This window comes from Grammomys surdaster, unplaced genomic scaffold (assembly GCF_004785775.1).
Source record: "Grammomys surdaster isolate TR1022 unplaced genomic scaffold, NIH_TR_1.0 126124, whole genome shotgun sequence".
Classification (NCBI taxonomy): Eukaryota; Metazoa; Chordata; class Mammalia; order Rodentia; family Muridae; genus Grammomys; species Grammomys surdaster.
In genome coordinates this window covers 7,786,276-7,792,324 of record NW_021620932.1, presented here as the reverse complement: position 1 = coordinate 7,792,324, position 6,049 = coordinate 7,786,276, and the positions used below count along the sequence as shown (strand labels likewise).

Here is a 6,049-nt window from a genome sequence, read left to right as displayed (position 1 = left end):
CAAGAACGCCTTCCTTACCCACCATGGAATATGCATTATTAAAAGCAATGCACTTCTGTTTAAGGCTCTGTGCAGAATCTTACCCATCCTTGGCTTGCCAGACTGTATATTGCTTTTATTATGTTTAGGTATGGGCCTTGAAGTGCTGATCTCGTTAATACTTTTATCATGGAGGGCTGTTGTATTTTGTTAAATGTTTTTTCAGGATATAATGAGATGATCATGTAAGCTTTTTTTCCTTTGAGTTTGTTTATATAGTGGATTACATTAATGGATTTTTGTATATTGAACCAACCTTATTCCTAATGTCATATTCTAAACTACCAAACGCAATAATATGTCAAACACTATTGTGCTTCTTAGGGTAGTCAATTTGATAGCATTTGGAATCCCTTTGGGACGTAGTCCTCTGAGCACGTCTGTGGAGATTTATCTTGATTATGTACATTAATTTTTAATAATCCCTGTTATTTGTGAAATGAATCATTTCCTGGGCAAGGGGTCCAAAATTATATGAAAGAGAGGAAGATAAATGAAGATGAGCATGCATTCATTTGTCTTTTTCCCTTGACTATGGATATGGCACATCTGATCCCTCAGGCACTGGGCACTGTGTCTTCTACTTCATGATAGAAAATTATATGAACTTTGAACCAAAATAAGCTCTTTTAAGTTGCCTTGATTCAAGGATTTCTTCCCAGTAAAGTAAAAAAGAAGTAAAAATATAAAAAAAGACAACAGTCTGCTACTTGGAACTACTTTTCAAAGACTGGTAGTTAAATAAATTTTGCACATCTCATTCTTTGAGCAGTAAACCAGCATGAAAACACACATCTAATTTTAGGATCACTTAGTAAATCACACATAAAGTATTCTTATTTTTTATAGTTAATGACTTTAAGGCTTCCTAGTTAATAGTCAACCACCAAGATGTATTATTGAATGCTCTATATAAACTTCAATAATTTATACCAGAAATAATTAAGCAATAGCATATATATATATATATGTATATATATATATATAATCACTTAGTTTCTTTTAATACTTTTTATTGGTTCTTTGTGAATTTCACCTCATATACCCAAATTTCACTCATCTCCCTCTACCTTCACACTAATCCTCCATTCTTGCAACCTCCTGTCCAATGAAGAAAAAAAAATCTAATTTTGGAAGCGGTATTTGTAGCACAGTACGTTAAATAGTACACCATTTTGTCTACCTGTATTTCCTTTAAATGCTCATTGAAAATGTTCATTGGTCTGGTACAAAGTCTTTGGCTTCTGCTACTCTATCAATAGTCAACCTCACTGGGATTATACTTCGATATTCTAATGTTGTCCTGGGTCATGGAGATCCTATAGTTTTGGTTCTGTAGGACTGGTTCCTTCATGAACTCTAGCAGTTTATGGATGGTGATATGTTGTTATGGGCTGATTCAAAACCCTGATCTCAGAAGTATTTGAGATATTCAGGCAGTCCAACAGGTTTGATACCAACTCAAGAGCAACCACTATTATTAGATCTATCTCTATCCTCCTGCTCAAGCAATTTGTAGGTAATTCTCTAGCAAATGCCACAGCAGGTGAGAGATATGGATAACTTCTTCTGCTCTCAGGACCACAGGGCTAGATCCCACACTTTCTTTATGGAACAAGTTAGGAGTGTTGGTGGAGAGTACCTCTCTCTGGAACATTGCTGCACGGTAGACAAGTTGCTGGACCCATGATTCCTCTTAGGGCTGGCTCACTGGCACCTCTGCCATGGTGGTCAGTTGTACTGTGGTGCCCAGGTGAGGTGTAGGACCTTCTGTTAGGAATGCTGCAGCAACTGAGGGGTAGGGACAGCTTTCTTTTTCTTATCAACCTGGGGGTCTGCTCTCCAGCCTACCATGGGTGGTAGGGGGCAAGAAGTTGTCTCATCTCTTTATAGCCCATGGGAACACATGACAGACAAGTGTCAGGACCAGTTCTTTTGCTCTTACATATTGAAGAGGCTTACCTATGATTCCCACCAAGGTAAGCTCTACTCTGCTGACCAGGTGAATCACAGGGTCAGGTCTTCTTTGTGCTACAGCTAGTGAGGACAAAGACAGCTCTCCTGCTCTCTTGATCCCAGGACCAGGCCTCCCACAAGCTGCCACTGGTGAGTGGCAAAGGGGGAAGAGGGTATATCATCTTTGTCCATGCCATCACATGAGAGTTGTTTGTTTTACCAACTCTATCACATTCATATCCTCAGTTGGCTAACTTGCTATTTCTTCAATATAAAGGGCCATTCTGCTCAGTACTGTAGCAGGCTCAAGTCAGATCATGTCTCCTGTTCTCATGACACTAGGGCTAGCTCTCCAGCCATGACCAGGTGAAAAACAGGGTCAGTTCTTCACAGTCCTCAGACATCAACATGTCTCTGGACATCAGTCCAGACCAGGGACATCCATTGGTCTTTGGTGGTAATAGACCTCAACTGCCTCACTGCCATAGACACAGACATGGTGTCCAGTGGAAACAAAGGGAGGACCCATTGATATTCCTGGGTGAGATAACTAGCTACTTATATCAGGTTGTTTCACACTACCCATTGAATCTCATTCTGCCTCCCTTCATTGGGCCCACATCTTTCTGTTTCTCTTTCTTCCATTTCTCTACCACTTACTTGATAATCTTAGTGATGCCCCAGGTCTTTGACTGTCTGGTGTCACCTCAGGAGTGGCTTCTGAAATGCTATTTTCTTTTCATGCTTTATGGGTACCAGACAAGTGTCACTTCATGCAGTATCTGCCGCTTAGGCCTAGATCTCAGCCTAGCTGTGCTTCAAGAAGCTTGTCCAGTGGTCACCTATGGTTGCTCTTCACATACATTCCCTAGCTGCCCCATGTATGGGTCATGTATCTCAGGCTCACTCCTGATCAGGAATGTGATCCATGACGGGGATTTTTCTTGTCTCCAAATTGTTCCCATCTTGCAAAGCCCTCCAGTCCTGTGCAGTCTTGTACTGCCAGTCATCTCAGGCTTGCTTCTTTCAGGGAATGCTAGGCTATTAATTGTCCCAATGTCTGTAGATCAGAACACTAAACGTCATAGATTTTCTCTTCTTGGCCACCTAGTGACACACATGTGACAGAGCAGGAACATCTGACATGCCTCTAGAGGCAAGTAACTTTGTTCTTTAAGTATGTTAGATTTATTTTATAATTAGAAAAAAACATTTTATTACATTAGAAATGAACTTATTTTTAAAATAAAGAAATAATGTAATCTCACTTTTTTTCAGTTGGAATAGATTGCTTATATATACAAACCCATTGATTGTCTACTAAGAAACAGAGCTACTAGCTAGTGGAGTCTGCATTTATCCATTATTTTATTTTCTGTGGACAATATATTATTTTGTTTCCATAGATACATAATTGTATTATTGAATTTCCATTTTTTTCAGTTTATGGCAAAGACTACATACATTAGCTCAGTTAAACTAATCTATATTTGTTGTTTTCTTATTCTTTATGTCTATGATTATACATTAGAATACATGAATTTCAGTAAAATGCATGTGAACATAAATCAAAAGAGAAATATTTGCCATGCTTCTACTTATTTTGGAATAAAATCTTAAGCCATGTACCCACAAACAAATTTTCACAGATGATTTACTCTGAATAATAGATACTTTGTTGTAGGTGTGATTTGTAGAATTGTGAATCATATACCTTTCAAGTCAGGTTCTTACTTAAAATTCCATGCCAGAACATTTTTTTACTAATAAATTACTTTATTGAATACAAAATTTTGAAAATACAGTGATTAATTTTGTCAACTTCATATGATCTAGGTAATTTGAAAAAGAAAGCTAGAAAATATAATATGTTTTCTGGATAAGAAATAAAATTGTGTCAGCTTATCCAAAGTAATAAACTCAGAAACCCATCTTTTCCAAACTCATTATCTATATATTAATCTGAATTTTTCTTGGGACATATAAATTACAATATTATAGCAAGGTTAATAAAGAAAATTTGCATTCAAAAATAAAATAGAGCTCTAAGAGTATGTTGTGTTTCATAAAGAGTCCCTGTGAATTAAATACAATAAATATTTTTCAAAACATTACTTAAAAATAAGATGTTATCAACATTGTCTAACTTACACGGCACATAACAAAAAGAAAACAAAAGAAAGTATGGTTAGTGTTCTTATTAAAGAAGAATGGGGAGGAAGTATGCTGATAATGATCAGCTGTTATCATAAAACCTAGAGATGATAGATCAACAATAAATGTCACATTCAGATCTGGAAGCAATTTAAATAACACAGTTTTCTGAGGCAAGACCAAAGTCACCAGAAAGAACAGGGAGTAAACAAATAGCCCCTCCATATTTCAGGAATGCCAAGTTTAAATTATTAGAGCAAGGTATAAGCCATGTACTGCCTTCCTACAATGAGCATACTAAAATATAACAGACTTAAGTCAAAATAAATGTTTTTATTTGTCAGCTCTGGATTCAGATGTGAGAAAATATGTTGTTGGTACATAACTGCTTCTGCAAGACATTAAAATGTCCTCTCTAGCAATTCCCTTGCTTCTGGATGTTAGCAGATAGACTTTTCACACCTTAGTTTAGAGATGCATGGTACCTGATCTGTGTTGTGTTCTGTTCTGCTATGAGTTCTCTTCATGGGGTCACCTTCTTAGAGGGATATCAATAATACTGAATAACATCCCTATGCTAGGGCGATTTTACTTGATAACTTTATCTACATATTCTCCAGACAAAGTCACTTTCAGAAGCCCTAAGTGTTAAAAATTGCGTATATATTATTTGGAGGGAGATTTGATCCTATGTTAGGTACACAAAGCATATTTGAAAAAAAAAACAACATTATGTCAGATAGAAAATGTGAATAAAACATATAAATGATTATAATAAAAAATGATTTTAGAAAGGTACAATATACATGAATTAGCTAGGAAACTAAATATCCTGTTGTGTAGTTAGTTATGGCATCATCTATAGCAAAGCCTGAGGTGACTGGAAAGTTCAAAAACTGGGGTCATATTGTGCAAATATAAAGAAAAATAGCTTGTTTTATGCAATTCATATGGTGAAAGCTGAAAGTACAAAATGAAATTGGTAACTATTCATAACAATAAGCTAGCGTAACAATTACAACCATAGAAATTTTCTTAGGAGTAGTCGTAATAATCATAGGGACAAAACAATTCTCTATCATTTTGCTCAGGAAGTCACCAGAAATTCTAAAAAACAGAACTTGAAATGAAGCTGTGGATCAGCAAACTCTGTGCCTCACATGGAATAGTTTAAACTCCAAGATGCAGAATTATGACTTTAGATTATGTATGGTGACCAAAGTGAAAATGGGCGTTCAATACATATTCCAATTTGAAAGGAAATACTTTACTGGTTTCACAGGAAATACAAGGTCTCACACTTTAAACTGTAATTATTTGTTTTATTGAAATGTATTTTTATGCATTATTGAGGGCAGTTTAAATTGGTTTCCTTTGAAGATAAGTAACCTTTTAATTCCACATGTAAAAACATGTCCCAAGTCTTAGGTATATATATATATATCCAGTGAATAAATTATCCTACATAAAATATGTAGTATATAGTTTCTCCTAAATAGTAGAACACTATCCTTGAAATATATTAAGAAAAAAGCATATTCTTTTGTCTGGATACAGTAGTATTTACACTGAATTTAACACTGAACACATCCCATCTTATACTCATATTATATATATAAATATATATATATATATATATATATATATATATATATATAAGCTTATTATAAGCTTATTGTATGAAGAATCTCATCCCTTCTTTAGTGGGTCTCCCTGAATTCCAAGGCTAGAAACCCTATGGTAAGAGACCTCTAGTTTATACTGACTCCTCCTAATGTCTGGCTATGGGTCTCTGCACATGCTCCAACCTAGTGCCAGAGGATGTATCTCTGAATATGACTTTTCAAGGTGCCAAGGAACTGATCTATAATTATACTTATATTATGTATATTATTAGAAA

At 35.5% G+C, this 6,049-nt stretch overlaps 1 non-coding gene across 1 annotated transcript; it reads right to left on the bottom strand.

The window, feature by feature from the left end:
• Nucleotides 1-3,027: 3,027 nt before the first annotated feature.
• LOC114611821 lies at nt 3,028-3,156 on the bottom strand. Its single transcript, XR_003709899.1, has one exon. It is a non-coding gene; the product is annotated as a small nucleolar RNA SNORA17 (small nucleolar RNA).
• Nucleotides 3,157-6,049: the final 2,893 nt, after the last annotated feature.